Source organism: Zalophus californianus, chromosome 3 (assembly GCF_009762305.2).
Source record: "Zalophus californianus isolate mZalCal1 chromosome 3, mZalCal1.pri.v2, whole genome shotgun sequence".
Classification (NCBI taxonomy): domain Eukaryota; kingdom Metazoa; phylum Chordata; class Mammalia; order Carnivora; family Otariidae; genus Zalophus; species Zalophus californianus.
The window spans coordinates 13354305-13376313 of NC_045597.1; the positions used below are offsets into that span (position 1 = coordinate 13354305).

Below are 22009 nucleotides of genomic sequence, written 5' to 3' on the forward strand. Positions count from 1 at the left end.
CATAGTTGGTCAAAAAAGTGTATGCAATTATTATAACTTTCTGTAGTTATAGCTCTTATTCTTTTAAAAAAGTTTTATGTGTTTGTGGTTTCTTCCACTTTTCCTGTGGTCTTTTGCTAGATAACAAACCACTTCAAATCCCAGTGGCTTAAAACAACAACGTTTATTTTTTGCTTATGGATCTACAGGTTAGCTGCAGCTCAGCTAAGCTAGGCTGGACCTTAGTGTCCAGGCTCCAGGCTCCAGGCTCCAGTTTTTGTTCAATTCCGTTCCATGTGTCTCTCATCCTCTTTGGTCCAGTGGTTTCCTGGGATCATGCTGCACAAGATCAATGGGCCCATGGAAACACATGATGCCTCTTGAGTCATTCAGTGAAGGACTTGTATGCTGTCTTTTAAACCTATGTTTCATCAACCAGCACAAGTCATATGGCCAAACCCAGCATCAGTGATGTGGAAAAACATGCTCTGCCTACTAGAGTTGATGTTACTATAAAGTCACATGGCAAAGTAAGTGGCTATATAATTCTATTACTGAGGGGGCATAAGAATGGAGGACAACAATTTATTCTACCACAGTTCACTCTTTTATCTATTTTTTAAATATCCCTCTTCAATGCAAAATATACTTACTCTTACATAAGGCATGCCAAAGTCTCATCCAGTCATGACATCTGGGATTTCATTTATATTCATTTTGCATTTGGTTCCCCTTGACAGAGAACTGTGAATTTAAAGACAATTATTTTTCCTTATTCACCCGCCATGCAGTGATGGAACAGAGACAGGTTAACTTCTACAAGCACATGTGTTCAGAATGGGGATGAAGAGGAGGTTCATAGCAATACTCAAATCCTATGGGCAATATTGCCTGGTTACTTTATCCTGGGAGTAGAGCATTTGTCTTAGCCTGCACTTTACTCCCTGGAAATAGATCCCCATTTTATTGTTCTCTATGGCTCTTGACTCTACTCTCTGGAAGGTTCTTTCTTGATCATCAAATTTCTTAGCCACCTCTGAAGCAGGCATTGAAGAATATGTTATCTCAGTCTGCTTCCTGCCAGTGGAATGTTGGAGAAAACAAAGTCTTATATCTTATACGGTTATAGTCTTAATCCTGGCTGGCAGCACTTTTGGCAATTCATTAACTTCTAAAAAGGACACAGAATACAGAAACATACACTTATCACAATGTAATAATGCTAGTACATAATTAAAGACAAATGAAAAGGCCTCTATAAGCTGGAAATTTAAAAATTCCCTCTTAAAGAACTTCTAGCTCAAAGATTTGAAATCAATACCAAATTTTAGAATATCTAGAAAAAATGATAATCAAGGTATTATTTGTCAGAACCCAGGGATTCCATTAAAGGAGACTCAGTAGATCCTTTCATCTGCATAAAATGGTTCCCATAGTCTATGGATATGGTCTTTGCTTTTCCCAGCGTGCATATAATTAATTCTGGGGAGAGAAGCATATCTGAAAAAGAAGTATAAGTCTGGCTGTCAACACAACAGGGATCAAATATTTAGAAAACTCATGAAGTTTTTGAGAGACATGGATTATAGTTAATGGTCTATGAATATTCGTTCTATGTTTTTTGGTGCATAAATACTAAAAATGCTGTGTCTTCTGTTCCGATTGCCTGTCTTATTCTCAGTGGGTGCTTATTGCCCCCAGGTTCTATCTTGTTTTCAACCTAGTAAACATTGAAATGGTGACCTGCTCCTCTTCTTCTTTCATTTTCATGGTCCTTTATGTATCCTTGAACACATATTCCTACTCGCCTCTGCCTTTGGCTGCTTTCCATCTATTTGGTGGTGTAAAGTTTTCTCTGGCTGGTTTCACTACAAATGGAGTCTGCATTTTTTCTTTCTTATTCTTTCTGTGGCTTTCCAGTGATTCCCCGGAAGAGAAGAAGACATTCTGACTTCAAACCACCATCTTTAAACTGGAAGTTCAACTTTGGAATTGTAAAGACAGGTGGGCTTTATGACAACCTTTTGCAATGTGTTGATGCTAGTTTTGATTAACTAAGACCATTTTCAAGGGCAGCATAATGACCAGTATTGTGATCTTATTGAGAAAAAGAAGGGCATCAAAATAACCATTTCTGGATGTGTTTTCCAAAAAACTACCAGATAATCTCAAAATTGCATATGGAATAGCCCCAAAAAAGTTTTTCTGACATCCTTAACAGTGCTTCAAATGTTCATTCCTCCTGTGATTTTTAAAATGCATTATATAAAAGGAAACTAATATAAATAATACGTGAAAGAATTTCATGCTATTGAAGTAAACTGAAACCAATTTAATGTGAGTGGGTCTTGGTTTGCCTTGTTTAATCAACCTTAGATAGAACTTCAAAGTTTTATACCATGAATGTTAATTTACACTATGAATGCTAGTTGATTAAGTGAGAAGTTTGTGGTAATTTTTTATAGAAATTTAGGTATTAAATTATCATCAAGAATTACTTCTTGATTAAACTGTTGTTATTGGGGAGGAAATAAGATTGGACCTGAGTCATTTTGAATCTAGGAATGTAACTCTGTATAAACATAAGCACTTCCTTTAATTGATGCTGTTTTATTAAAATACCACTTTTTGTACTGGACAAAGAGAACAATATTGAAAAAATACTTATTTTTATTTTTAGAAACATTTATTTGAGAGAGAGAGAGACAGAGAGAGTGAGCAGGAGGAGGGGCCAAGGGAGAGGGAAACAACCAGACTCTCCACTAAGCAGGGAGCCCAATGTGGCACTGAGATCATGACGTGAGCTGAAATCAAGAGTTGGACGCTCAGAAAATAAAATCTTTAAGGAAAAAGGGGGGCGCCTGGGTGGCTCAGTCAATTAAGTGTCTGCCTTCGGCTCAGGTCATGATCCCAGGGTCCTGGGATCAAGTCCCGCATCGGGCTCCCTGCTCAGTGGGGAGTCTGCTTCTCCCTCTGCGTCTGCCCTCCCACCTGTTCGTGCTCTCTCTCTCACGTTCTCTCAAATAAATAAATAAAATCTAAAAAAAAAAGAATTATAAAAAAGAAAAAAAAAGTTGGACGCTCAACTGACTGAGCCACCCAGGTGCCCCAAGAATTTTTATTTTAAAATGTTTTGATGCTTACCTAGAGTTTTGGTGTGCAAGTTTTCTGGACTTTCTCTGTTTCTTACCAATCAAAGGAGAAAAGTCTTTTTCTTTTTGTGGCTGATAATAGTGTCACATATTTTATTAAAATTATTCTCTGTAATTGGCATCTGTATTTGTTTCACTTGAGGATGCTTCTGCTTACTGTGAGCATAAGTGCAACAAACAAACAGTGTTCAAAACAATAACTGCATCACCAAATCTTAAATGTGGTGGTTTTAAAACATGTACATAAATTCCTTGATACTCCTCCCTTTGAGGGATGGAGCTTAATTTCCTTCCTTTTGAGTGTGGGCTGCACTTAGGTTTACTTCTAATGAATATAATGTGGTGGAAATGATGGTATTTGGATTCCAAGTCTAGGTAAGAAAAATCATTGTGGCTTTTTCCTTGATCTCCCTTGGATCATTCACTCTGAGGGAAGCCAGCTGCCGTATTGTGAAGACACTTGTCCCAGACAATGTTCATGTGGCATGTTCTTCTGACAGTAGCAAGGAACTGATGCCTTCTTCCAACAGCCATGAGTGCACCATCTTGGAAGTAGAGTTTTCAACCCTGTTGCATCTTGAGATGACTGCAGCCCTAGCCAATATCTCGACTGCAACTTCATGAGAGCCTTTGAGCCAGAACCATGTAGCTAAGCGACACTTGAATTCCTGATGCACAGAAACTATGCAAGAATAAATGCCTGTTGTTTTAAGCTGGTAAATTTTTGGATAATTTGTTACACAGCAATAGATAGCTAAAATACTCAATGTGACCAATTTCATTCTCTCTATAAGGACAGACTGACAAAGGCTTTGCACCTATATTCCATAGAGTGCAAAGTAACCAGCTTAATATCCATTAATTGTTTGCTTCCATTTCAATTTCCTGGTTTTGTTTTCAAAGATCTTGGTATCCCCTACAACTCTTTAACAGTTGAATCAATACTAAAGAAAAATAGGAAAACTTTAGTATTTTCTGGACTTAGTGGAAGAAAAAGACTGTTTTTGCCCTTTGAAGTGAACCTCTTGTCCAAATAAGGAATATTAGAAGCCTAAGTGGCTTTTGGCAAGAATTTCCAGAAATGGGGTGATTGAAATGGAAACTTTTTAGTTCCCCAGTTCCTAAAAATGCTAATAAATAGAAACCAGCAACAGAAACAACAACAATGACGATGAATCCTGCTGACTCAATTCTACAAAGTATTCCATGTAGACCGTAAGAGGTGTGACTAGGGTAATAGCTGTAACTTGATATAGCAGACCAAGGGCAGTCTCAGGATTTGACACAGTGGACATGGAAAACAAAAAATAAATGACGAAATTAGGGCACAATAGATTAATGGTTACTCTGTCCGGTGTCAGGACCTAAAGCAGGCTGTTAGGCCTGGAGCTTCATGGATTTATAGGCCAACTGACATCTAAACCCATTTTCCTCCAGAAGGAGGTAGGTTTCAGGTGATGAATGTTCAATGATCAATTTTTTCCATCTCATTTCCACCTTGAAACTGATTGATTACTTTTAGGTACCTTATAGGAGCTCCCCCAAAATATCTCCGCCACTTGAAACACGCCATTTTGAATTTCACTTCAAGAGTCACTGGAAGGGAGGCCCGGTCCCCAAAAGTAAATAACAAGTAAAATTGTTAAATAACAAGTAAAATTGGTTTACTTTGATGGAAGGTCAGAATGTATCATTTAAAAACAGTTTATTTCTCCAGAAAATTTATTGTTCTGCTTTACCTCATAAAACTGTTGTGAGGGAAAAATTAGTACAGGTAATTAGTTCACGGAACAAGCTGTACTTAACGTGGGAGTAAATCATGAAGCTTTTTTCCTCTCTTACTACTGCGTTTCAACAGCTCAATGTTGAGTCTCCTTATATTTTAGTCACATTTTGAGCTGATCTCATTGCTTCCGTAGTCACTTAAAAGCTTTATTTTCATGTATTAATCTTTCAGGTTTTTTTTTTTTTTGTTAATCACAATTTTATTACTTTAGTAGGGCTACATTTTGGTTCTTAAAAATTTTTAATGTGGTAAAATATACATAATATATAATTCACCATCTTGACCATTTTTAAGGGTACAATTCAGTAGTATTAAGTACATTCATATTGCTCTGTGACTCTCACTGCCATCTCTCTCCAGAACTCTTTTAATCTTATAAAACTGATGCTTTGTACCCATTAAACAATAACTCCCCATTCCCCCTCCCTCTGGCCCCTGGCAACCACCATTCTATTTTCTGTCTCTATTAGCTTGACTGTTCTGGGTATCTCGTATAAGTGGAATCATACAGTATTTGTCTTTTTGTGATTGACGTGTTTCACCTTGCATGTCTTTATTTCATCCACGTTGTGGCATGGACCCAAATTTCCTTCTTTCTGAAAGCTGAATACTATCTCATGGTGTGTATACACTACATTTTGTTTATCTATTCATCCGTTGATGGACATTTGTTTTGCTTCCAGCTTTTGGTAATTGTGAATAATGTTGCTATGAACATGGGTGTACAACTATCTCTTCAGTACCCTGCTTCCAGGTCTTTTGGGTACATCCCCAGAAGTGTAATTGCTGAATCATATCATAATTCTATTGGTTTTTTGAGGAACTCCCACTCTGTTCTTTATAGGGGCAACACCATTTTGCATTCCCAATAGCAGTGCACAGGGGTTCCAATTTCTCCACGTCTTTGCCAACACCTGGTATTTTCTGTTATTATTATTTTTTTAACTAGTAATCATCCAAACGAGTGTGAGGTGGTATCTCTTTCTGGTTCAGTTTTCTTTTCACATAGTAAAATATTGAGCCCAATCTGTCTGATGTCAAAACTTCAAGAACTCATTCAGCACAAATGCTACTCGATTCCCCACCTCAGCGCCGTCTGGACACAGACTTAGAAATCTGTGAGACGGAAGTGAGGACATATTTGGTTCCTTTGCTTCCTTCTCTTATCTTTCTACTTTCTCCTACACTTTGTAGCTGCACTTTTCACCTCCAGGATTGAACACAGGGGAGGGAGGGTTGGGTGGAGAAGAGCTCAGAACTGCTCCTGATGGCTAAGAAGGAAGCACGGGCTGCAGTGGAGGAGGGTGGCTTCCACCAAAGGTGAGAAGTGAGATGGTGTTTCCCAGTGGACCCCATGGAAAGTAAGCAGGGTTTTTTTTAAGTTATCTTGAAAGGCCCCATTCTAGAGATCTGCCTGGTAGGGCTAGGTGATTGTAATTGAGAGAGTCCTATGGAATAGTCTTATTGGAAGTAGGTGCTAAATTATTATCTTCTTCTATAAGCAGGAGGGATTTCAAGAGGCTAGTCAGGTACCGGTCAATAGTAAGTCCCCAGTGGAGGGACCCCAAAGGGCATTTGGGCATAGGCCACCCGTGAGAGGACACCAGAACCAGGTTTTTTTTTTTTTAATTTTATTGTTATGTTAATCACCATACATTACATCATTAGTTTTTGAGTTAGTGTTCCATGATTCATTGTGTATAACACCCAGTGCTCCATGCACAACGTGCCCTCTTTAATACCCACCACCGGGCTAACCCATCCTCCCACCCCCCTCCCCTCTAGAACCCTCAGTTTGTTTTTCAGAGTCCATTGTCTCTCATGGTTCGTCTCCCCCTCCGATTTCCCCCCCTTCATTCTTCCCCTCCTGCTATCTTCTTCTTTTTCTTCTTTTTTTTAACATATGTTGCATTACTTGTTTCAGAGGTACAGATCTGTGATTCAACAGTCTTGCACAATTCACAGCACTCACCATAGCACATACCCTCCCCAATGTCTATCACCCAGCCACCCCATCCCCCCCACCCCCCACCACTCCACAGAACCAGGTTATATCAGCACTAGTCAGGTAAAGCCTTATCTGCTCCTTCCCAGTCCCTGGGACTGTTGGACAACCACAGTTAGAGGCAGATGGTTAATGAAGAAGAAGGTGGAATGGAAGAAGGTCATGCTTCACTCTCCTCTTGCCCTAAATGGTTTCTTCAGTCTGAGTCAAGCCTGAGCTTCGGTAGGAGGAGAAGATTGAAGCTTTGATTTAAAACTGGACTGGACTTTTTAATATATCAAAGTGGGATATTTGTTCATACCTGAGAGTGACTTGAACATTGTTATCTGACTGATAATTAATTGGCTAGGAGTGTGGTGGAGTAGCATAACTGAGAGTCCTGGGTGGGAGCAAAATAAAGTAGCTTTGCCTGCTTCACTCTTCTGAATCCAGCTTATTCTTAGTCAAAACAAAACAAAACAAAACCAGGGGCACTGGTTGGCTCAGTTGGTAGAGCATGTGACTCTTGATCTCGGGGTCATGAGTTCAAGTCCCACATTGGACATAGAGATTACTTAAAACAAAAACAAAAAAACAGAACAGTACCTGACACATAATAAGTGCTCAATAAATGTTGTATGCTATCATTGTCATCTTCAGTATTGTTCTTACCTACTTAATTCAGATCCTGTGGTGAAGAATCAGTCATGGAAAAGGCAGGATGAGGGACAGGGGAAGGGGCAGTCCTGAGACTCACAGAGGCTGTTTTCACAGCAGTTAAAGTTACTCTGTTAAGGTACAGATAATACCTGGTAATTCCCATTTTCTGTTTAATAAAAGATCCCCAATTAATAATTAGTTTGGCTTCAGTACTAATTTCCTCTTGGTTACACTGAAGTAATGAGGTGGTTCAGATATATTACTAAATCAAACTCTGGAGGTATGGGGGAGCAGAGTGGAGAAATGGCCAGTTGAAGTATCTCTTATATTTTCAAGTGTCATGATATGATTGTAATATAAATTGTAATAATAAAGAAGGGCAGGGGTCAGAACAAACTTTCTCAGCCTCCAGGAATCCTTGAGAAGCTGTAACATTCAGAGCAGACAAGGTTATTGCTGCATTTATGAAGCGCGCCTGTTCCAAACTGAATATGACTTTCAACCAAATGTGCAACAGGAGAGCAGATTAAGTGCCCATTAACTATCCTTCCTGGGCATTACTTAGCACTGATAATGAACTTTTGTTGTTGTTGCTGTTAATAAGCTTTCTATTTTTTTAAGATTTTATTTTATTTGAGAGAGGGAGAGGATGCAAGCTTGGGGAGGGACAGACAGAGAGGGACAAGCAGACTCCATGCTGAGCATGGAGCCCGATGCGGAACTCGATCTCCTGACCCTGAGATCATGACCTGAGCTGAAATCAAGAGTCAGATGCTTAACTGACTGAGTCATTCAGGCACCCCAATAATCTCTTTATTTTAGAACAGTTTTAGGTTTACAGAATTACTGAATAGATAGTACAGAGAGCTTCCATATGCCCAGCAGCCACTTTCTTCTATTATTAACGTCTTACCTTAGTATGTACATTTGTTACAAATGAACCAGTATTAATACATTATTAACTAAAATCCATACTTTATTCCTATTTCCTGCATTATATCGTAATGTCATTGTACTGACCCAGGAGCACATCCAGGATGCTATATTACATTTAGTGGTTGTGTTTCCTTAGGCTGCTATTGGTTTTGACAGTTTCTCAGACTTATCTTGTATTTGACAACATTGACAATTTTGAGGAACAAAAATACTTGTCAAGTATATTGTAGTATGCCTCTCAGTTGGGAGTCATCTCATGTTTTTCTCATGTTTAGACTGTGGTTCTGCGTTCTGGGTTGGATAACCACAGAAATAAAGTGTCATCCTCGTCACATTGTATCAAGGGTCCATACTATCAACATGCCCTAACTTTTGATGTTGATGTTCATCACCTGGCTGAGTAGTGTTTATCACGTTTCTTTGCTGTGAAGTTACTCCTTTTTCCTCCCCTTCTGCATACTGTACTCTCTGGAAAGAAGTCAGTTTGTGTAATCCACATTTAATGGCTTCACCTCTTTGAGAACTGAGATCTACATAAATTATTTGGGATACTTCTGCATGGGAGATTTGTTTCTTGTCCCACATTTGTTTTTATTTATATCAGTATGGATTCAGTATTTAGTAGCTGACATTATAATACTGATGATACTATATCAATATTATATGTTCGTTTATAATCCCATACCATATTGTGTATATTGTTGCCCTAATTGTGCTAGCTTTGAGCATTGCGAGCTCTTTTAGTTGGCTCCTGTGTCCCTTTGACAGTCCCCCATCATTGTGAATGTTGTTGTTTGTTTACTTGTTTTAGCCTTGCCTTACTCTCTGGAACTACAAGATGCTCCAGGCTCTTCTTGTATGTTTCCAGCCCCAGTTCTAGAATCAGCCATTTCTCCAATGAGCCCTGGTTCCTTTTACTGGAGATGGTACTAGAAACAATGAACTGGATGTTAGGTGTGCTTGTTGCTACTGGCATGGCTTAGCTTCTAGATCCTCTTATGTAACAGATAAATATTTCCATATGTAACCATCTTTATCTGTATTAAGCTAGACAGGAGTTTATACTGTTGTCTCCAGCTCAATCCATTACCACATGGATCAATCTAAACGTCTCCCTTTGCTTATTTGTAATCTCTCACTCCAATAATGAGAAACCTCATTCCCATCATCATCTGACATTTACTTAATTATTAAATTACTGGGCACATGTGTAGTGGTTTCAGAATTGCTAATCAATCCATACTCTTTTGGGAAGGACCTTTATCAACTAGACCACAAGGCTTAGGTACAGTTTCTTTTGCCCTTTGTCTTACAGACTCTTCATTTCCAATGTTGTTTAGGCCAGCACCTTATTCCCATACTCCCTTCCCTGAAGTTGTTCCACACATCTATAATACAGCTAGATTCTTTTTTTTTTCTTAAAAATTTTATTTATTTATTTGACAGAGAGAGAGCATGCGCGCACAAGCGGGGGAGCAGCAGAGGGAGGGAGAAGCAGGGTCCCCGCTGAACAGGGAGTCCAACGTGGGTGGGGCTCGATCCCAGGACCCTGGGATCATGACCTGAGCTGAAGGCAGATGCTTAACCAACTGAGCCACCCGGGTGCCCCAATACAGCTAGATTCTTTTGTCACATTCTCCAAACCAATTTATCACAGAGTAAGGGCGCAACCAAAGGTAGTTATCGTTAACACATTTTCAATGGTTGCTTGATATTCATGGTTCCAGAGACCATGATTTACTTAGACAACTGGATATTGCTAAATATTTAGCCAATTGTCTTTTATTAGATAATTGCCTGTTATTGGACTGTTTATATCAATAATATGCTTATAAATCTTTGTGTACATTCACTGTTTCATTATGGGAAATTTCCAGAGATGATTAAATCTCCAAATTAAAGAACATGAACGTGTTTAAGGCCTGTAATATTTCCAGTTACTCTCTGAATAATGAAAACTGCCAGAATGAAAAAAAAAAAGCTGGAAAGACGGAGAATTATAACTTATTTATTAATTTTTAGAAGATTTATTTATTAGAGCACATGCGTGTGCATGTAGTGGGGGGATGGGCAGAGGGAGATAGAGACAGATACTCAAGCAGACTCCCCGCTGAGCACAGAGCCCATCACGGGGCTCGATTCCATGACCCTGAGATCATCATGACCTGAGCTGAAATCAAGACTCGGACACCTGACCAACTGAGCCACCCAGGCGCCCTGAGAATTATAATTTAAAAGTTGTTTTTGGGGGTGCCTGGTTGGCTCAGTCAGTTAAGCATCTGCCTTACGCTCAGGTCATGATCTTGGGGCCCTGGGATGGAGCCCCGAGTTGGGCTCCCTGCTTGGCGGGGAGTCTGCTTCTCCCTCTCTCTCTGCTTCCCCCCGCCACTCATGCTGTCTCTCTCTCCCTCAAATAAATAAATAAAATCTTTAAAAAAAAGTTTGTCTTTCAATTTGACATAAAAATATATCTTTTACTATATTATGTAAGGCTGAGAATTTTTTTACCATTTATATTTATTAATTCTTTTATTGTCTGTCATGCCCCTTACCTATTTTTCTTTTGGGTGTAAACTTTTTCAGATGCTCTCCGTTGTGTAGATGTTCAGCTGAGCTTGAGACCTGGTGCTTCGTTTGTAGTAAATCACTGACTTCCTCCCTGGCATTAGTAACACTGAACGTTTCTGCTTAATAGGACTTCCCGAGAGAGCCTGTTTTCTGAATGCAGACAGTGCAGAAGGGAGTCCCTCCCCCACTACTGTTCTGTGAGAGTCCAGCCCAAGAGACTCTTCGCCGTCTGCTCACAGACACAGGACTTAATTCCCCAATAACTGTAATTATCAGGGAATTACAGCAGCGGCCTTTCTATTTCTCTTCAAAGTGCTGTTAAAATTTGAAGATGTTCCTCATGTAATCATCCTCTTGGAATATGGTTTCATAACTCTTCAGAAGGAGTGAGGCTTCATATGGTATGTAACCAGTAATGTGTCTGTGTGCACAGAGGAAGTTTCTTCTTGTCAACCTCTGCAAAGAAGAATGCATCTTCAAGAAGACTGATCACCTGAGAAGGAATGCTTCTAAACCCGAGACTTGATAATGAATCTATCAAAAATTCTGTCTTGGGCTGAGTCAAGAGACTTCTATTTCTGAGTCAGATCATGGAGTCTGCCATTCTTAGGGTTCTCAAGGTTTTATTTTTGCAGCTTTGGTTTTCCACGTGGGAGCCTTGAACATTGTAGCAGACAGTGTGAGAGAATGGACCAACCACCAGGGGCTGGCTCATGGGGGCAGATGGTCTACTGCCACCCAGCGGGACAAGTTACCTAACTTTTCTGAGTTTCGGTAAAGGTGGTTGGAGGGGTAGATGAGGGAATGGGGCAGGGTGATTTCTTAACCTCCAAAAACTCTTTTGGTTTCATATCCAATCTGAGCTGGTCTTACGGTCACCTATTGCAGAATTGGCAAGTACCAGATAGGCCCAGTCTTAAGGCTACAACTGTATTGCTAACCTTCTTTAGCTCCTGGGAAAAGTCAACTCCACCCTCCAGATTCCTCCCTTTTCATAAATGGAGTCAGAGGCAAGGTACCAGCGGCCATGTAGCTTACAGCCGACTTTTCTCTTCAACCCTTCACATTCTTTCTTGTTAAATTTAGCAATCCTTTCTGCTTTCCTTTAAAGAAGCTGTAAAAACCATTCTTACCCTCAAACTCAAATTACTCCTTGAACGAGAAAGTCATCCAGAATTTGGAATTGCAATATTTTTCAAGGATTTAAATGCAAAGCAGAGTCACCCAAAGGCTACTTCATCATATTTTAATTCTATTTCATTTAGTGCTAATTTAAAACAGAAACCTGTGGAGCAGTACAGAGGAGATGGCTCTAAATCCAGGAGGTAAAAGCCTGGGAAAGCAAATAAGGTCTCTCTCTTCCTTCTCTTGATGGCTCGCCCCCTTCCTCCCACCCCTTCTGCCATCCCCTTCACAATGGAGCCGGTGCCGGCTGCCTGCTTCCCAGATTCAATCAAAGGCATCAGCAGGATGCAGCATCTGCAGGTGTAGATGAGGGCGATAGCCGAGGGTGTCAGAGAGAGATTTATCAGCGTCCTCAACCACATGCTCTTCACTTGGCTCATTGGTCGCCAGTGCTTTTCATTTTCTGTTTGCTCCCTCCTCTTCAGATGTTCCAAGAACACTGAAACTTCTTTGGAATTTCGGGCACAGCAGAGAATTTTTTTGGCATGCATATGAGAACTGGTGAGACAGATGATGTATGCCTGGCTCTGTGTGGCTGCACTTGCCGGCCCTCCAGGGCTGATGCTGTAAGATTTCATGCAAACAATGATTTCTCACAAGAAACCAGAGGGCAGGGAATCAAACCAGGCAAAGCTCACGGTCCAGCTAGTCAATGTGATGTTCAGAGGTCCTGCCAGGCAGCTTTAAGGACCAGCCAAACACGAGGCGGGTGATGCCTTTAATTTGATCTCATATGATGTTTTCAAAATGAGAACCAGAAAGGCAAGAGGGGACCAAACCTCCTTGGCCAATGATGAGTGAGAAAACATGCCCAGTTTGACACAAACAGAATAGAGTTCCACCCTTGCTTTTCCAGCATTCTCACTGCTCAGATGGTCTGATTTGCTGGTAGAGATGCTAAGCTCTTGACTCTGTGTAGTTTTCAAGTTTTTAAAACATAGAAATGATTGAAAATGTCAGGGGAACAGGAAGCAGGATTTTGAGAAGCCCCCTTTTGTCCCCTCAGGGTCACCTGCAATCCTTGGAGAGGGGTGCTTGGGGGGGATGGAATGTTCCATTCCACTGGCATTTTAGGATTGCTCCCTAATGACCTGGGTTCGCTAGACCCACGGGGACCATGGTTACCAAGATAGGACCAAGTGAGATCTTTGGGGTAACAAAAGCATGGTGCGCTGGGAATTCAGAACATCTGGAATCTCACCAACCCCTACTGCCAACAAGCCTATGATCCCCAGAAAACCCACATCCCGTCCCTGGACATCTGATTCCTCATATGTAAAATAGGAACTCTGAAGTTCTAATTTTGGGGGGCATTTTTTTTAGGGAGGAACACAAGGCTGCATTAAACCTGTGTGAGCTGTCACAGGAAGACGAGAAACAAACTGGATTTGTGTTTTGAAGTCAAGCCTGCAAAGAAACACATTTTATATTTGGCTTCTTTGCTCCAGAGCCTTCACCTGCAGATAAAAACAGTAAATATCTTTTAGGATTGTGGTAAATACCGTAACTTGGAAACCACAAATCTGTATTCAAGGATGAAGGGGAGAAAGCCGGGAAGGAGCAGTGTTGTCATCGTAGTCAATATAGCGCCTCAGGGCCATCACGAATTGGCCGACAGTGAGATGCAGGAGGTTGATACAGGCATCCCTCTGTGAGTCTACTGCCCCCAACAATTTCCAGGTTGAGATGTTCAGGAGATAGAAAATCAGATGAGAGGTTTTAAGTACTAGCTGCCAGGGAAGAGACTTACTCACAACTAGTGAAAAAGCGTGAGCAGCTTGAAAGAAAAAAGTTAATGCTGCTTGGCCTTAAGTATGGTCACACCCCATTACACAGAGCAAAGAATTGTAGGACTTCTGGTAAACCCCAGGGTAAGTTATGTTCCTTCAAGGTAAACACGTAGTAAAAGCCCTATTACAGCGGGGGGGAGCCCCCCAAAGGAAAGACAGTTCTGTTTCCCTACATGAACAGTATAAATAGACTTAATTACATAATCAGTGTTTACTGTATGCATTGTGTGTGATACACTCTGCTAGGCACAAAGGCAAATCAAAGAAAAGTCAATAAAAGATGTCCTTCTTCTGCCGTTGACTCATTGTATGACCTTTGTTGGGCAGCATATTCAACCTCTTTTTTCAGTTTTCTCATCTGAAAATGAGGATAACAATGCTGCCAACTCTATAGGGTTATTATGTAAAGCATTTGTAAGAGTACCTGGCATCAAACACAGAATGCTCATTATTACAGTTTTTATTATATGGAAAAAGTAGTAGTAAGCTTCTTGGGAACTTATAAAACACTTTACATTTCCCGAGTCATTGGATTTCCATAATAACCTGACAAAGGAGGATTTCCATTTGACAGAAATGGAGGCTTACCAGAGTTACACATTAAATGGCAGGGGGGCAACCTTAAATCAATTCATTGTTCTCTGCACTTCGCCAAGCTGCCTTCCATAAAGACGTGGGAAAACAGAGCTCACACCCTCGAACACCTTGCTATTTATTGGGATAGCCAAAAACTGAACAAGAGAAAGTGACGTGAGATAAATAACTGTTAGCTAAGCATGGAATATTTGTGACTAACTGTAGGGAGGTGGTGGACTCAGCTATTGCTGTGGAAGAGCAAGGGGCGGAGAGACTGTTGGGAGAGATTGGCTATTACCTGGTGGACACCTGGTGCTGATGTGGGCATGCTTACTGGTCTGTCCTGGCACAGAGCCAGCACTGGACAGAACTGAGGATCTCTTTAGTCCTAGCCTCCCCTCTGCCTACCAACCTCCAGCATCCCAGTGTCCTTGGGGGGGTCTCTCAGTTCAGATGTCTGCTCATCAAAATCTGATCACTACAAAGAACGTACTGGTACATTCTTAAAGATGAAGGTGAAAATGACTGGGGTTGAGATGCTCCTCCTTCCCCACATTGTGTTCCCTCCCCTAACCTCAACAACGCTCTGTGGTTGCTGGTACAGGGGACAAAGCCTGAAGACAAAGGGGGGGTGGACAATCAGGCATGAGGAAGTTGAGATGGTGAGAAATTTTGAGGAAATGGGGATGCTTTATTGGAGCCATTTAAAAGACATTATATAGTTAGCCCATCTGGTGTGCATTTTAAAGATGTAGTAAATCTGTGAAGGTCAGAAATCATTAGGTAAATAAGCACCAAAAGGTCAGGGACTATGTCTTTCTTATTCCCTGTTGTATCTACAGCACTGGCATAATGCCTAGCATATAGCAGGTGCTCAATAAATATTTGTCAAGTGAATAAATATTTGCAGAATAAATCAAGGCATGATGAATCACATTACAGTGTGCCTCTTAAATTTATCCAGCCTAGATGAATAACTTGATTGGCTGGTCATGGAGGAATCATGTAATATTTGACTTGTTACAATCTCAAGATTGAAAAAAAGGGGACAAAACTTTATTCTGATCTTTACCAGAAATATCTCTTGAGCAAAGGCAAGGATGATACATTGCGTAAATCCATTACTCCTCTTGCTGTAGAAAGAATGTACTCTTCAGTGGGTGCTACCATCACATTACCCTGTAGCACGCATGTTTCCTTTTTCTTGAATGCATTGGAACAGTCAGCGATTAGCACGACTTCAAATGGTACTGGCACACGTGTTTCTCCAGGACCCCCGGCCAATGCTCCTAACACAGACTTCGCTGTTCATAGAGAACCTCTTTAGTTAAGAGCTTGCAGACTAAGGCACAGAGCACCATGCACTTACTATCTCAGCACTCGTCATTCCTTTGTGTAGATCTGTATTTCCATCCTCTACCATCTCCCTTCTGCCTGAAGGACTTCCTTTAGTATTTCACATCATGTGGGGCTTCTGGACAAATTCATTCAGACTTTGTATGTCTGAAAGAGTCTCTGTTTAACCCGGATGTTTAAAAGATGTTTTCCTTGGGTATAGAATTCTAGGTGGATAGGATTTGGGGGTGGGGTGGGTGGAGTACATTAAGCAGGTCGCTCCAGTATCTTTTTGCTTGCACTGTTTTTGATGAGAAATTTCTGCCATAGGTATCTTTGTTCATATATCCTTAACGTGTCTTCTTTTCTCTGGTTGCTTTTAAGCTTTTCTGTTTATTGCCTCTTTGAAGCAATTTGATTAGGATGCACCTTGGTGTAATTTTTTCATGTTTATTTAGCTTGGGATTCATTGAACTTCTTGGACGTGTGGGTTTATAGCATTTATCAACTATGGAAACATTTTGGCCACTGTTTCTTTTAATATATATATTTTTAAGTAGGTCCAGGCCCAATGTGGGGCTCAAACTCATAACCCTGAGATCAAGAGTCACATGCTCTACCAACTGAGCCAGCCGGCTACCCCTCTTCTAATATTTTTTTTCTGTTTTTCCCCACTTTGGAGACTTTAATTAAACACATATTAGGCTACTTAAAATTGTTCCACAGCTTGCTGATACTGTGCTCATTTTTAAAAGTTTGGTGTTCTGTTTTTTTTTTCCCTGTGTCTCCATTTTGGATAGTTTCTATTGCTACTTCTTCAAGTTTATTAATCTTTTGTTTGCAAAGTCTCACTGTTAACCCCATCCGGTGTGTTTTTTCATCTCAGAAATTGCATTTTTCATCTCCAGCAATTCAGTTTGAGTCTTTTTTGTCTCTACTTAACTTTAGAATATATGGAGAACGGTTATAATGCCTGTTCAATGTTCTCGTCTCCTAAGCGTATCTATGTTAGTTCTGGGTCAGTTGTGAGAGACTGATTTTCTCCTCATTGTGGACTATATTTTTCTACTTCTTTTCATGCCTGGTAATTTTTTACTGGGTGCCAGGTATTGTGAATTTTACCTTTTTTATTCCTATCAATATTCATGAGCTTTGTTCTGGGACATAGTTAAATTACTTGGAAATAGTCTGAAACTTTCAGTCTTGCTTTTAGGCAGGGCCTGAATAGCATTTCAACAAGACATTTCTTATTATTAGTACTATTGCCATTCTAGACTGAGAACCCTTTTTTCTTTTTATTTTTTGTAGGATATTTAGTAGCATCCCTGCCTTTTACCCACCAGATACTAGCACCCCTCCCCCCATTAAGTTGTGACAACAAAAACTGTCTACAGACTTTGCCAAATGTTTTCCGGGGGGAAAAAAAATCCACCCATGGTTGAGAACCACTGGTTACCACAGGGTTAACTTTGTGCCGCCACGGATAACAAGATGCTCCTGAATCTTCTATCCAGTGCCCTGGTAGGCTTTCCAGTCTGGCTAGTGGAAACACATTTTTGCTAGCCCTGTGTGAGTGTTGAGTACTTGTTCCCTCTAGCCCTTCACGGTGAGTCTTTCCCTAGGCTCAGCCGGTTTCCTTAGCCTGTGTGCTGATTAGTGTTCTGCTGAATACATCAGGAGACCCTCTGCAGGTCTCCAGGGTTCTCTCTCTGTGAGGCTCTCTCTTCTCTGCTGTTCTGTTCTGCAGTTTCTAGCTACTTGGTGTCCTTAGACTCCTGACTTGGTCTTCTCAATTTAGGGAGACTGCTGGACTCTCTTTGTAACCCCTCTCCCTAGAAACTCTCCCAGGGCAGTAACTTGGGAAATTATTAGGTTTATCTTGCTTGTGTCCCATCTCTCAGAGATCACTGGTATCCCTTGTTTCCTGATATCCAGTGTATTGGGTTAAACTATCATTTTTACGTAATTTGTTCAGTTTTCTGGTTGCTTTACACGGGAAGACAATCTAGTCACCGTATTGAAGGTAAGAACTCCTTGCCTATAACATTTGGCGTCAGCTTCCCCCGCCCCTCCCGCCCCCGCAACACACCTTGTAGTTTTGATTTCTTGACAAATAAGTTAAAATTTTATGTAGTCAAATCTATTGATCTTTTCTTCTGCAATTATATTCCTATAGCTTTTATGTTTAAAAACTCCTTCCCATCCAGACACTACATAAATATTTAGCTGTATTTTCTTCTAGGTTTTTCTTTTAGTGATTAAATTGAAATTCTTGTCTCCCCAGTGCAGCTAGAATTTATATCAGTGAATGAAGTGCTGAAGCAAGTATTTAAATGAATCTTTATTCCCAAAAAAACTTCCTGATCTCAGCCCTTTTTATGGAATAGCTCATCCTTTACCCACTGGTTTTTTTTTTTTTTTTAATGTATTTAATATATCTTAGGTTCTTATTCTGGACGAGGATCTGTGTCTGGGGCATCCATTTGTTTCCCAAAGCTGAACATCCATTCTCAGGCCCGAGATATTTTTTGACTCACACATTTCAGTGTACTGAACATATTCTACAGACTCTCTGACGTTTCCCACTTCCTTAGCCAAGGAGCTCCTGGTGGGAACAGGGTGTGGACCCCTGAAAGGGCCAGAATGGAGCTATTGGCTGCCACCCCTGCTTCTCAGACACCTCACCCATGGTCATTGTCTGGTAGGCTTAATAAAACCACCTGCCTCATATGACAACTCTTCCACACCAGCACACACACACACACGCACACGCAAACACACGGTTCTGTCTTGTCAGCTTATCACCCCCTCTGCCTGTCACTCTTTACCAGTTGAAGAGCCAAAGTAAGGAGAAGGTGAGAAGAGAGATTGCTGGTACATATGCAACTGTCAAAAATCTAAATATAGGTCATATGAGTGATGAAAAATCATCTCCACAAATTCCATCTTTCCTCAGCACATTTTCTCCTGTCTGCATCTCTAATTTGTTCTTTGTTTTTACTTGCTTCTTTACTTCTGTTTCCTTTTACTTCTCTACCTTTCTGACTGCCTCCTCCCAGCAGGTACATACAGAACTTTCCAAAGGGTCATAGGACTGTTCACACATGTTCTGATTCTTGTTCCTTCATGCACGTGGTGGGATTGAATTCAGTCCTGCTTCAGGGACACACTTTGGTGAATGAAATGTGAGCAGAAGTTTAAAGAATTAGTGTGTTATTTGGCAGAGTGGCCAGGCAACAATCCAGAGGGTTGGCTGCTCCATCAGCTTGGGTCCCAGTATGTAGATGACTTAGAAGAGACTCCTTAGACAATAATGAAGAGCATGTCATGCAAGTGAGAGAGAAATCTTTGTTTGAAGCCACTGAGATTTGGAGGATGTTACCATGGCATAACCTAGCCTAATCTGGACTGACACATAGTATAAAGACAATTTTCCAAAACAAAAGCGTGAGACATAGGGTTTGTGAATCATGTCAGTGTGTGTACACCCGCTCCATGGTACCTTTGTCGTCTCCCAAGAACCTGGATGGATGGAGTGGCCAAGGATGGTTCTGTCAAGGACAATGGAGGATGGCTTCTTCTCATCCAATCTGTGGAGCTGCAGGGAGATCACAGCCCATAGAGAATAGGCTAACAGAGACAAATATATTAAGCCAGAACTGTCCTTGTACCTTGGATGCACATAGTACGGGTGCTTTTCATAGCATAGCTGGCCAGGAAGAAAATCATAGTCTTGTTTCCTATGGCTCAACTGTCAGTTCAGCGTTTATGATAGACATTTGGGGCTAGTATACCAGGATGTAGAGATTAGTTCATGGCCTAGTTTCCAGTGATCTTGCAGTTTTGTGCACTTCCCCAGCAGGTGTTCTGTGAAAGCAGAAAAAGAAAGAAAGAAATTCCAGGCAGATGCTTAATCAATAGTAAGCGCCAGCATTTCTACATTTTATCTCAGGTCAAAAGCAAGGATCAGCATATTTAATTTTGGCTTCAGTTGGGCCTTTGTGATTCAGGGTCTTTTCCATTCTGCTTCCCTGTCTGCAGTGTTATAGCCAATAACCTTATTAGGTAAATTCTTCAGCTCGGCTGGTTGAATGGGTGGTCATTTCTTATTTTAATGAGTTATTGCCAGGGTTTTTCATAATCTGGATTAGAAAAGATTTCACTGTGCCTCATTGATCCTAGAGATTATATTCTAATGCTGTTGGCTTGTTTTTGCCATCACCCCTGTCATAGCTGTGGTTAAGCTTGATGGGCACTAATTGGGTGGAAGGTCAATGCAAATTAGTTACCACACTGGATTTGAGTCAGTTTTTAAAGAAATGTATTTTAAATGCAAACAACAGCTCCAACAATTCTCACAAAGTTCTGACAGAGGACTTCCAAGTAGAAGTGCTGCTGAGCTGCTGTATTGAGTAGATAAAACTCATTTATAATTAGCATCCCTATTAGCATACAAACAGTTGATGGGCTAAAGTCCTTAAAAATTATTTGCTCTCTTACAGAGATTAAATGTGTCCCTGTAGCCTAATCAGCTTCTTGCCAGAAAACCTCTTTTCATAGGCCACTCTGAACCCTGGTCTAACCTACACCAAACTATAGCAAAGACTGAATGAGTGTACCACAAGGAAATACAGTGCTATTGAATGTAGCTGGGTGTTTTTGAAATATTAACTAAAAAATACTTTAATCTCCTGATGGCCTCATTCCATCCGAGGAAATAGGAGAGCAGGAATCTCAAATCGATGAAGAAGTTTCTATCACCTACTGAATGGGTTGTTTGAAATAGAGATAGAAATTGAACGGTAGAAAATTTAGAAAAGAAGACTTCATATGCACCTCTGGGTGTCAACTGAAATCAAACCCTACAGTTAGGACCCCATTACACCATTTTAGGGGCCATCCACACAGAATACAGTGTGATGTATCCAGCTAAAGCTATTGGAATAAGATCTTTTCCTTGCCTGTAGCTGTTGGTGTGAGGATACGTGTTGCTCTTCCTTCTTCTGTTTGACAAGATTCTGCTCATCCTTCCAGACTCAGATCAAATAGCACTTCTTTTGAGCCTCAGATTCTCACTGTTGGTAATAGTCATGCTTTCAGGAGAAAACAGGTGCATACTCAAATTGGATAATTTGAGGAGAGTTTAAAAAAGGGGCTCTTTACAAAGGAATGGGCAGGGTATATGGGAGCTGCAGGGAAGAGGTTGCAGGATGGGGGAGCTTGTAACATCAGGGCCTGAAAGGGCAAGGGCAGAGCGTGGTCACTAGGAGCTGGTGACAGTAGCTGTATGGGGGTTAACCACAAAATAGGACCTGAGATCTTCATAGCCAGTGCTCAGTGACTCACTAGGGAGGAAGCCTGGGAAGCAAATTCTTAACCTCACTTCACTTTCTACCCTAACTCTCCCTTCATAGCCCCCACTAGTTGAGCCCAACCAGAAATCAGAGGGCAAGGGAGCCTGCCAATGCCGTACACATAAGTGGTGTATTAGTTATCTGTTGCTGTGTAACAAATTACTCCAAAACTTAGTAGCTAAAATACCAAACATTGTCTTACAGTCTCTGTGGAACAGGAATCCTGGAGAGGCTGAGCTGGATTCTGGCTCAGGGTCTGTCATGAAGTCACATTTAAGAAGTCAGCTGGGGCTGTGGTTATCTGAAGGCGGGAGGACTTGTTGCCAGGATCGTGTACTCATATGGCTGTTGGCTGGAGGCCCTAGTTCCTTAACATATGAGCCTCTCCCTAAAGTTACCTGAGTGTCCTTGTGACATGGCTGCTTGTTTCCCCCAGAACAGGTGATGAGAGAGAGAGAGAGAGAGAGAGAGAGAGAGAGAGCCGTGGAGAAGCTGCAGTGTTTTTATGACTTAACCTTGAAAGTCATATACCATGACTTCTGACATACATCAACCCTAATGTAATGTGGCAGAAAGTTATGCAGGAACACAAAAGCCAGGGAATGGAGATCATTGGGGGCCATCTTGGAGTCTGACTACCACAGCCAACCCACTTATGGAGTGCACAGGGGTTGAAAGCAGGTATAGAAAGGCAGATGGAAGAT

At 41.0% G+C, this 22009-nt stretch overlaps 1 protein-coding gene across 4 annotated transcripts in view; it reads left to right on the plus strand.

Annotated features, from left to right (window-relative positions):
- Positions 1–22009, plus strand: part of LOC113919970 (ubiquitin-like protein 4A) — a 176217-nt gene that overhangs the window by 26322 nt on the left and 127886 nt on the right. For 3 of the 4 annotated variants that reach the window (XR_003519190.1, XR_003519187.1, XR_003519188.1), the window contains exon 3: positions 1900–1983. The exons of the other annotated variant lie outside the window; for it this stretch is intronic. The gene's annotated coding sequence lies outside the window, so the exon portion shown is untranslated. The remainder of the gene's footprint in view (positions 1–1899; positions 1984–22009) is intronic. 4 annotated transcript variants of the gene reach the window in all.